The sequence below is a fragment of the Moschus berezovskii genome, chromosome 17, assembly GCF_049115385.1.
Source record: "Moschus berezovskii isolate FMDL1 chromosome 17, NW_MosBer_1.0, whole genome shotgun sequence".
Lineage (NCBI taxonomy): Eukaryota > Metazoa > Chordata > Mammalia > Artiodactyla > Moschidae > Moschus > Moschus berezovskii.
The window spans coordinates 3,701,042-3,712,580 of record NC_142476.1 but is presented as its reverse complement, the minus strand read 5'-3'; the positions used below and the strand labels follow the sequence as shown (position 1 = coordinate 3,712,580).

The 11,539-nt window shown below is 49.8% G+C and overlaps 1 long non-coding RNA gene across 1 annotated transcript; it reads right to left on the bottom strand.

Moving 5' to 3' along the window:
- Positions 1 to 2,793: 2,793 nt before the first annotated feature.
- On the bottom strand, positions 2,794 to 4,808 carry LOC148775038 (uncharacterized). The gene is made up of 3 exons (XR_016039513.1): positions 4,674 to 4,808; positions 3,463 to 3,567; positions 2,794 to 2,883 (listed from the first exon to the last, which is right to left on the bottom strand). It is a non-coding gene; the product is annotated as an uncharacterized LOC148775038 (long non-coding RNA).
- Positions 4,809 to 11,539: the final 6,731 nt, after the last annotated feature.

Sequence of the window (11,539 nt, the reverse complement as noted above, 5' to 3'; positions counted from 1 at the left end):
AGACGAGCATTCTGGGAGACAGTGTTTGGGAAGGCTGCCCCCCCTGGGCGCTCCAGCTCTCTGGAGGAGATGGAAACCCACCTCTTGTCTCCGAACTGGCTCACCTTTGCGGGACCTGGGAGTCGTTTGGAAGATGAGAGCCTGGTCAGAGACCGCGGGCCGCTGTCGCCCGGGCTCCTGCCCCGCGGAGCCCTCAGGAGGCTGCGCCCTACAAGGACTGCGCTTCCGGTGGTCGGGTTGCCACGTCAGCGCCGGGGAGAGCGGGTGGCCGCGACTCGGCTGGGAGAGCGGTGACGCTGGCGGGGGAGGGGGAGGGGCGGGGGAAGGGGGAGGGCGCGGCCGCGACTCGGCTGGGGAAGCGGCGACGCTGGCGGGAGCGGGGGTGGGGCAGGGGGGAGGGGTGGGGAGGGCCGGCAAGGTTAACTCGTGCCTGGGCGGCCAACTCTGAACTTCCTGTTTACTCTGTGTGTGTAAATGTGGGTTCACCACGGGGGTCGCGTGCGTGACCACTTTCCTTCCTTGTGAGGGCGCAGGTGTTTGTATTCTGGGCAGTCTGTTTTGTCTCTAGCTGTCAAGCATGCGCGTTTCACCTCGCAGCCACGGTGTATATTTTCGCCTTGGAGACAGACGAGCAACTTCGCTGGGTAAGACAGTCGCAGCTCTCCATTGTCTCCCTTACTAAACAATCAAAAGGAGTCTCGGTACTTGTGCTTCCAGAGACTCTCAGACCTCGCAAGCCTCGCTGGAGGCGCTACAGTAAGGGACTGGCTTCCCTTTAACTAAGCTGCCTCCTCGCTGTGCTGTGCTGTGCTTAGTCCCTCAGTCCTGAGTCTTTGCGACCCCGTGGACTGTAGCCTACCAGGCTCCCCTGTCCTTGGGACTCTCCAGGCGAGAGTACTGGAGGGGGCTGCTACGCCCTCTCCCATGGCATCTTCCAAACTCAGGGATCGAACCCAGGTCTCCCGCATTGCAGGCAGATTCTTTACCCTCTGAGCTACCAGCAAAGCCCCCCACCACCCTAGCCAAATCAAATAAAAACAGGTCGGCCCTGGAATTGAAGGGGAGGAAGCAGAAAAAAAAAGGGAGGTTTCAAGATGCCTAGTGCCAGGTGCTAAGTCACTTCAGTCATGTCTGAGTCTTTGTGACCCTATGGACTCACCAGCTCACCAGGCTCCTCTGTCCGTGGGATTTTCCAGGCGAAAATACTGGAGTGGGTTGCTATTTCCTTCTCCAGGTCAGTAAACAGAAAAGGAAGAGAAATCACAAGAGAAACTCAAGGCTCACATTTCAACCAGGCTTCATGGAGCCTCCAGTGGGGAGGGGCTGTCAGGAGTGGGGGAACTGCTCATTTCTGAGTTCACCTTGCCAGGGTGGAACCTGTTGGAGTGCCTCCCTTCCCCAGGCCTGCCTTGTCTCAACTGAGCTTGGGAGGGACGGATGGGTAAGGGGAACAATGGGTGGTAAAGGGATTCTAAAATGAAGCGAGGGGAGTTACACAACAGAGGGAATGACAGAAATAGGACATGGAAGAGTCAGAAACCCAGCCAGAGCCTGGGGTGCAGGGACACTTGGCTGCCCTACCGGAGGAGCTCAGGCATAGGGGAAAGTCCCCAGGGCCTCCCAGGCTGTCCCTTTGCACCCACCCACTCTCCTGTCCCTAAAGACTCACTTCCTCTCTCTAGTTCCCCTGGTAGAGAACTGTCTGGGTGAAACTGTACCCCACCCCAAGCTCTGGCCCCAGTCAGAGAGTGGGAATCACAGGCATGGAGAGAGTGGCCTTTCTTGTCAGGGGATCTGACCAGGATGTGGCCACTTTGCCCTTTGCCGTGGCTACAGATATCACCCTACTGCTGAGGTCTAGGCTGGTGGGGTGGGGGCAATGGTAGGGCAGTAAAAATGTCTGAAGCCTAGGAATTTAAGATGATGAAGAACAGTTCAGTTCAGTTCAGTTGCTCAGTTGTGTCCGACTCTTCGCGACCCCGTGGACTGCAGCACGCCAGGCTTCCCTGTCCATCACCAACTCCTGAAGCTGCTCAAACTCATGTCCATCGAGTCGGTGATGCCATCCAACCATCTCATCCTCTGTTGTCCCCTTCTCCTCCTGCCCTCAATCTTTCCCAGCATCAGGGTGTTTTCCAGTGAGTCAGCTCTTCACGTCAGGTGGCCAAAGTATTGGAGTTTCAGCTTCAACAGCAGTCCTTCCAATGAATATTCAGGACTGATTTCCTTTAGGAAGGACTGGTTGGATCTCCTTCCTGTCCAAGAGACTCTCAAGAGTCTTCTCCAACACCACAGTTCAAAACCAACAATTCTTCGGCACTCAGATGTCTTTATAGTCCAACTCTCACCTCCATACGTGGCTACTGGAAAAACCAAAGCTTTGACTAGACAGACCTTTGTTGACAAAGTAATGTCAGTTTCCCCCTCAGTCTGTCTCTCCCATCAGGAAGCTTCCATAAGCCTCTTATCCTTCTCCATTGGAGAGCAGACAGAACGAAAACCACAATCACAGAAAACTAACCAATCTGACCACATGGACCACAGCCTTGTCTAACTCAATGAAACTATAAGCCATGCTGTGTGGGGCCACCCAAGATGGACGGGTCATGATGGAGAGTTCTGACAAAACATGGTCCACTGGAGAAGGGAATGGCAAACGACTCAGTATTCTTGCCTTGAGAAGCACACGAGCAGTGTGAAGAACAGAGGCCTTCCTTTCTTGGGCACCAGCGTTCTGGGGCTGAATGATGAAAACGGTATAGAGGAATAAAAAGAATGGGGTAGCATTTGTATCTCATCTGGGCAGTAGTGCACAGGGGTTACAAGAGTGGCCTTTGGAATCCTGTGAGGTCTCAGGAAAGTTCTGAACCTCAAAGTCCTTGTCTGAAAAATAGAAACAAAAATATTTATCTTATTGATTCTTTTGTGGGTTAAAGATGATCATGTTTCTAAAGCATTTTGTACATTAATCCCTTCCACAGTGTTTATGTATCTGGCACAAGGTAAACAATAAATAGTAACTGTTATTACCAATAGTAGTAGTAGCAGCAATAGAAGTCCTTTCCAGGACCCCACATGGAAAGTTAGTTCGCAACACCAGGTGTTCCAGGGCTGCCTTTGGGGGTCCCCTGTCCCTCAGTTTCCTTTCCCCTCTGATACCTCATCACCTCCGCCACTTTCTCCTCCATCCTGATTCCAGTCGGGCCTCAAAGAAATGACAGTGAGTACAGAAGCACAAAATAGGTGTTTCCATGCTGGCTATACCCTTCCTGGGGCCTCAAGCTCCTTGTCACTGAAATGGAGGAGAATCCTTGCTGGCTGGTGTCCGTTTTTGTGAAAGTCAAGGGACTAAAAAGTGTGTGAAAAGACTTTGAAAACTGTCCCCCTGTACCAGCTCTCCATTTGGTGAATTCTTTCTGAGCCTCAGCTCCTATACCTAACCACCCCCCACCACACACATACACACACTATGCTTCAGCCGTCATGGCTTTCCTTTAATCTAGTAGTGCTGGAACCGGAAGGCGGTGGCACAGTGGATTTGGGGAGCAGTCTGTGTCCTCTGGGAGCCTGTGGAGGAAACGAAGGCAGAAAGTGGGAATGAGGGGAGCCAAGTCCTGGCCCTGCTCAGACTCAGGGATTCCTGCTGCTCCCATCGCACAAAGCCCAAGATCAGCCCCAGTTCTTCATGGTGACACTGTGCTGATTGGTCTTCCTCTAGGTTCCAGGGGCTGGGAGAAAGCTCTGCCAGCCTCTAACCCCTGCTGATCCGTTCTTCCCAGGAGGAGAGCAAGTGTTCCAACAGGGAAGCCCCTTGACAACAGGTTCTACTTCCTCATGCAAGAGCTCTAATCCACCCCCACTCCTCTGCCCCACACCCTCGCCCAGGCAACCCATTTCCTCTCCTGCTGGTTCCTGGAAACGAAGAACCGCCCTCTTTGGTAGTAAAATAGGAGACTAGTTCATCTTGCCACTGCCTCTGGCCTCCAAAACCCCAGACTCAGTCAGACACCCCTCAGGCTGTGCTGGGGCCCCCTCTGCCCCCATCTCTGTGGGGCATGAAGCCGCCCCACGCGGGGTGGGCAGCCTGGCCCCAGCTCGGCCTGAGAACCCCTGGCTGCTCCTGCTGCTGTCCAGCCACCAGCTCTCAGCAGCATGGCCCCCTTACTTTTCACCACTGTCACTTGACAAGGCCTGCAGTGGGCCTTGCCCAAAGTTGGGAGGAACCTGCCTTTGTAGAAGACAAGGTTTCCTGCTCCGTAAGCTTTTGCAAGACTTCCCCAGGCAAGCTGCCACATAAGAGAAAGAACTTGAGTCAGAAGCCACTTGAGTTTATGGCCACTCAGAAACGTCTCTAAGACTCAGTTTCCTCGTCTGAGAAATGAGGGTGGAGGAATCTGCTTAAAGTGGTCCTCAGGATCACATGAGGTGTGGCTGTGGGGATGTCAGAGGTGTAAGCAGCACGTCGTTACGTCTGCCTGACACTCACATACAGCCCAGGTCACCACCATCTCCAATAGGGAGATACCTTCCTCAAACCAAGTCTCCCCTCCTTCGGCAGCTACTGTGTCCTCAGGACTTACCCAAACTGTACCATGGAGAAGAGTGTCTGTTTCTTAAGGGTATGGGAAAAAACATCTTTAAGTTTTTTCCCATGGTTTGTGTGCTTCTCTTACCTGCTTCCCTTTAGGCATGGTTCAGATGGTAAAGAATCTGCCTGCAAGGCGAGAGACCCAGGTTCGATCCTTGTGTAGGCAAGATCCCCTGGAGAAGGAAATGGCAATCCACTCCAGTATTTTTCTCTGGAGAAGTCCTTGGACAGATGAGTCTGGTGGGCTACTCCATGGGTCACAGAGTTGGATGACTGGGTGACGACACGTTCTTTCTTTGTGCGTTTGCCTTATCTGCTTCTACCCCTTTCTCAGCATCATGAAAATTTAAGCTCATTTCCTGTGTTACCCCACGGTGTAGAGTAACAAGTGAACTGAACTGAAGCGTGTACTTGGGAGAAGGCAAACAGCCAGACAGCTTCTTGGGGGTAAAACTTGATTTTTAACACATGAGGCTTCATAGACAAGTCAATTTTTTGGTTGCAGAGGGGTTTTGTGTATTTTGAACTTATGGAGCAAGCTAATTTGGGATCCACTAGGCATTCAAAAAGGCAGCTGCTTCCAGGAGGAGGCCAGATAGTGAAAGTCGCTTGGTTGTGTCTGACTCTTTGTGACCCCATGGACTATACAATCCATGGAATTCTCCAGGCCAGAATACGGAAGTGGGTAGCCAGTTCCCTTCTCTAGGGGATCTTCCTAATCCAGGGATTGGACCCAGGTCTCCCGCATTGCAGGAGGATTCTTTACCAGCTAAACCACCAGGCAACTGAGCAAAGCCAAGCCCTGAGGTGGGGTGAGGGGGAGTCCCTCCTTTTAGAGGATAAAGTTTCATGGTTCCAGCTCTGAAGAGTGTCCCTCCCAGGCCATCTCATCTCTCAGAGATGTGGCAGAGAGTAAGCATACCCAGGAGCTTCCTGTCTGAAAGTTGGCTGGCACTGCATGCCATCTGTGAGCTGCCCTTAGTTGCTGAGGCAAATGAGCCTCTGGGGTGTGAATCCTTGGCCAAATAAACTCCTGCTGCTCCAAGGAGCAGAAGATTCTAGAAGGCACAGGATCATTTTGTTCCTGGCTTATTAAGCAGACCTAGAACTGGAATGGAGAGGGGTTTTGAATCTCTCTCCAAAGGTCCAGATAAATTTCCTTGCGGGTGATCATTGTAACAAGAGTTGCTCTTCACCCAGCAAGCACCCTCAGAATGATCTGTAATAGAGTCAGAACTGTGTAATGAGGGCTCAGGGTTCAGGCTGCGGTGTCAAATTGCTTGGGCTCAAACCTTAGTTTGAACAAGCAACCCAATATTCTCTGTGTCTCAACCTCCTCATCTGTAAAATGGGAACTACAGGAGTTTCTATCACATAGGATTGTTTGTGACTGATGAGGTAAGGGGTACACAACACTTAGGGCTCAATGAATACTGTTATTACGAGAAAGGACTTTAAGAAGTTTCCTATTCTGTTTCTCTGCTATTATGAAAGAAAGTTCTATCCCTGATTCGGACACTTCTGAATCAAGTGCGCGTGCGCGTGCACGCACGCACACACACACACACCTTTTGGCTTCTGAACTCCAGGTTCAGCAAGAGCAAAAAGTTCAGTCCCTTCCTCTTGGTGATGATGGGATAGCAGTCGCTCTGGGCACCAGGAGGTAGAAGGTCTGAGAATCTTTTCAGTGTAAGAAGTCTGCCTGGAGGAGCGTCCCTGACCTGATTCTTTTCAGTCCCTCACCTGACAAATATTTTCTATAAGGACGGTGTTTATATTCCAGAACTTTCACATATGTTGTGTCACTTAACCTCCGTAATGGTCCCACGGAATAGCCCGTAAAGATATTATCAGAGAGGCCCCCTGGGATCTCTGCTCTAGCAGGCCACTCAGAGTGAGGAGGGGTCCGTCCAGCGTGGCCATGGGCTATTCCACTGCAGAAGCTGCGAAGTGGCTCCATGGGGGCAGAGCTCAGGGTCCCACAAGGACAGGGGGGCTTAATAACAGGTAGTGGGCTATTTGGGAGCAAACGTCCCTTGGGCTGCAAGGAGATCCAACCAGTCCATTCTAGAGGAGATCAGTCCTGGGTGTTCATTGGAAGGACTGATGCTAAAGCTGAAACTCCAATACTTTGGCCACCTCATGCGATGATTTGACTCACTGGAAAAGACTCTGATGCTGGGAAGGATTGGGGGCGGGAGGAGAAGGGGACGACAGAGAATGAGATGGCTGGATGGCATCACCGACTCAATGGACATGAGTTTAAGTGAACTCTGGGAGTTGGTGTTGGACAGGGAGGCCTGGCGCGCTGTGATTCATGGGGTCGCAAAGAGTCAGACACGACTGAGTGTCTGAACTGAACTGAACTGAGTGTGAAGGGAAAAGGGCTACTCCTCTCCCCTCCTCAAATCCTCCCACTTAACCCCTGACCTCACAGGTAGCTCAGTCGTGTCCGACTCTTTATGACCCCATGAGCTGCAGCACGCCAGGCCTCCCTGTCCAGCACCAACTCCCAGAGCCTAGCCAAGCAGGAACTACATGACACTACTGCTAGAACCAAGATCGTAAAGCTGAGTGCCCCTTCAGCCTGCAAACAAGAAATGTCAGGTGCCCCAGGGGAGGCAGTATTGGCCTGAATGTCCAAAGAGCTGGCCGGGTCCAGGTCCACCCTGGGCGGACTGTGTGGCTGAGCATCAGTCACACCACCTCTCCGGTCACCTGCGCAGGGCTGTGTCATGCCTTGCTCACAGAGAAGCGGGACAGAGGCTGGTCGTCCAGCATGGAGCCTGGACTCAAGAGCCCTGTGAACTTTCAGGCTCTGCCATCAATTTGCTGAACTTCAGTCCCTTCCACTACACAGTGTGTGAGTGTGTTGAACCAATTGTTCCTAAGGTCCCTGTGAGCTTCGATAGGCTGTGATGACCTTTTCTTTGCAAAATGACCTCAATTCCTTACATCTTTTGTAATTTGCCTTTAGTTCATTGATCCAATTTACATCCTTAAAATATTTTTTTTTCAATTTAATTCAACATTCTCCAAACAACTATTATATGCTAGACATTGAGCTGGGTACTAGAAAATCAGTAGTGCCAAGATAGATGTTTTCAAGTGCTTCCAGACTAGTGGGGTAAGACAGACAGTTCAGTTTAGTTCAGTCACTCAGTTGTGTCCGACTCTTTGTGACCCCATGAGCTGCAGCACGCCAGGCCTCCCTGTCCATCACCAACTCCTGGAGCCTAGCCAAACTCATGTCCATTGAGTCGGTGATGCCATCCAACCATCTCAAGCACACTGTACGCGATCAGGGTTTCTGGAAGTCACAGGAGTCAGGGAAAAGATCACACCAGGCCAAAGCGGGTGTCCCTGGGAAGAAACTCATCCCCCTCCAGGAAGAAGGGGAAGGAGGATTAACCATGAGTACTGACCTCTTTTGGCCAAACTCTGTGCTAGATATCGTATAAATGCTACTTCATTTCATCCTTATAGCAATCTTTGGAATTAAGTATTAAGCCTTTTTTATACTTGAACAGCGACTTAGCACGCATGCACATAATTGAGCAGACTAAGATTCAGGATACTTAAAGCCATACAGAGACTTAAATTCAAGTCAGTCTGACTCTAGAGGCAATGCTTTTTCTGTCCAACTGGCAGAATGTGAAGGGCGTGAGTAGTTGAGATTGAATACTGCTCAGTATGACCCTGCTCAGTTCAGTTCAGTCGCTCAGTCATGACCGACTCTTTGCGACCCCATGAATCACAGCGCGCCAGGCCTCCCTGTCCATCACCAACTCCTGGAGGTCACGTAAACTCATGTCCATCGAGTCGGTGATGCCATCCAGCCATCTCATTCTCTGTCATCCCCTTCTCCTCCTGTCCCCAATCCTTCCCAGCATCAGAGTCTTTTCCAGTGAGTCAACTCATCGCATGAGGTGGCCAAAGTATTGGAGTTTCAGCTTTAGCATCAGTCCTTCCAATGAATACCCAGGATCGATCTCCTTCAGAATGGACTGGTTGGATCTCCTTGCAGTCCAAGGGACTCTCAAGAGTCTTCTCCAGCACCACAGTTCAAAGGCATCAATTCTTTGGTGATCAGCTTTCTTCACAGTCCAACTCTCACATCCATACATGACCACTGGAAAAACCATAGCGTTGACTAGACAGACGTTTGTTGGCAAAGTAATGTCTCTGCTTTTTAATATACTATCTAGGTTGGTCATAACTTTTCTTCCAAGGAGTAAGCATCTTTTAATTTCATGGCTGCAATCAGCATCTGCAGTGATTTTGGAGCCCAAAAAAATAAAGTCTGACACTCCATGATCTTTGTTTTCTGAATGTTGAGCTTCAAGCCAGCATTTTCACTCTCCTCTTTCACTTTCATCAAGAGGCTTTTTAGTTCCTCTTCAACCTTTGCTAAATCTTCCTTGTCCCTCCCTCTGGCCAACAGGAGAAGTGACACCTCTTTCTTCTATGGGTTGGTTTCCATCCATGTTTAATGGCCCAGCTGCTCTGGTCTCCCTGTTTCCCTGCAGACTAGCCAGGGAGTTTCACTGCTGCTGAGCACCATGCTCTGACCTGTCCATGTTTAATGGCAGCAAGAATCTTATCTCAGTTTCCTAAATTGTTTAGGTTACCCTGGCACAGGGAGCTGGACATTGGGGGAGGCAGCAGATGGCAGATTTTTCAGTCACCTCTTTACTATGCAGAAGGAAGAGCATTATTGGAGCATAAAATATGAAAGGGCAGGAGGCACGGAGGGTGGCATGGAGACACACTATAGTGGGGACAGAACACCCAACTGCATGTTTGTATGGCTCTGACCTTATTCTCTGCTTTTTTTTTTTAGCATATTAAAAAGCAGAGACATTACTTTGCCAACAAAGGTCCGTCTAGTCAAGGCTATGGTTTTTCCAGTGGTCATGTATGGATGTGAGAGTTGGACTATAAAGGAAGATGAATGCTGAAGAATTGATGCTTTTAAACTGTGGTGTTGGAGAAGACTCTTGAGAGTCCCTTGGACTGCAAGGAGATTCAACCAGTCCATTCTAAAGGAGATCAATCCTGGGTGTTCATTGGAAGGACTGATGCTAAAGCTGAAACTCCAATACTTTGGCCACCTCATGCGAAGAGTTGACTCACTGGAAAAGATTCTAATGCTGGGAGAGATTGGGGGCAGGAAGGGAAGGGGACGACAGAGAATGAGATGGCTGTATGGCATCACCGACTCTGTGGACATGAGTTTGAGTGAACTCCGGGAGTTGGTGTTGGACAGGGAGGCCTGGCGTGCTGTGATTCATGGGGTCCCAAAGAGTCGGACACGACTGAGCGATTGAAATGAACTGAACTGACCTTACTCTCCTCCACTCTGACTCCTCTCAGCCACTTCCAGCAGCAATTGCACTGGGTCTTTACACTGCTCATTCATAGAGTCTTCTTGGGAGACCCAAAACATGTTGGGAGGGAGGTGTGAGTGGATGAATTTCTATAGGGCTTAAACACACATTTCTTTTGAGCCCAATCTTGTGCCCCCTGAACATCTGAATCTGTTTATTTCCAGGGGAAAACATGGCAACATTTGTCACTCTTATGAACTGTTGAAAACAGGGACATAGGCGTGTTGCAAAGGTCACACTGACCATATTTCAACAGAACCCTGTCGTTAGCCTATGAGTCCTGGATCCTGCTGCTAGAGTGTCCTGAGTGGGGAGGACAAGGTCCAGTGTTACCCCCAGTGCCCATGAAATGCCTGGAGCAGATGGTCAAGGTCTATTTGGGGAGTAGAAAGTCATGATTCAAACACAGCAGCAGAGACCACTCAGATGTTATTTACAAGCCCAGTTTCCAAGCTGAGAGGGAGGGGAATGAATTTGCTGCCTTCTCCAGTTTCTCTGCTCTCTGGCTTTCTCACATCCTGTCACCAGTTCTTGCCTTTCTGTCTTCTTTCTACTACTAAGAGCACCCAGGAGTATCTGATGTGTCACTCCCAGCTGGGAGCCCAGAGAGTGTGTTCTCAGGACAAAGAGAGGTACTTGGGAGTGGGGCCAAGGGCTCACCGCCAGTGACAAAGGATCAAGAGAGGTTCCTAGTCATGGGACTGGTGGGGCAAGGAGGGGCAGAGAGGTCCCACTGAGTGGGTTGACATGGCCCTGCCCCATAGGGCCTCTGTCTGGTGGCATTTAAAGAGGGCAGGATCATTTCTTAGGAAGACTTCTGTGGGAAGCAGGTGGGAAATAAGGACAGGGAAGGGTGATTTCATATTTACTTCCCTCCCAATTATTATGGGAAGAAAGCCAGTTGAGTAAGTTAAAAATGGCCAGCATACAAATAAATGTTCACAAACATTGGACTATTGATTCCTAGGTTGGGTTTTGTGAAAATGTTATGCTACTTCATATATGTGGAGTTTACACACTGATGAAATCCCTCTTCCTGATCTGTCCATTGATCTCTCAGCACATAAGTTTTGCCTTCCCACCAATGCTTCATAGTCTTTATCCCTGAAATAGCCCTGATTCTGAAATGCATGTCATGTGTATAATAATGTTCCCTATCTTGAAATATTATGAGAATTAAATGAGATAATCCTTGTGGAATGCTTTGAACTGCACTTAGCACACAGTAAATATTATACTAATGTAAGCTATTATTCCTGGAGGTAATAGTAAGAGGAAATACGTAGGCAATTTAGTTCCAACATCAAGGCATGTTGCTGTTTAGGTCCCCGTCCACAGTTAATCCCTGTATGATAGACCTTCACAGTAAAGGAAAACTCCACTGTTCAGCCCCTTCTGTGCCCTAGCATACACCAAGCCCTGAATATAACTGCAGTCCATGTACTTTTCTTTCATAAAGCCACAGACTCATGACTCAGTGGGCCTCTACTATAATGTACCTATTGGCAGTTCAGTTCAGTCGTTCAGTTGTATCCGACTCTTTGTCACCCCATGGACTGCA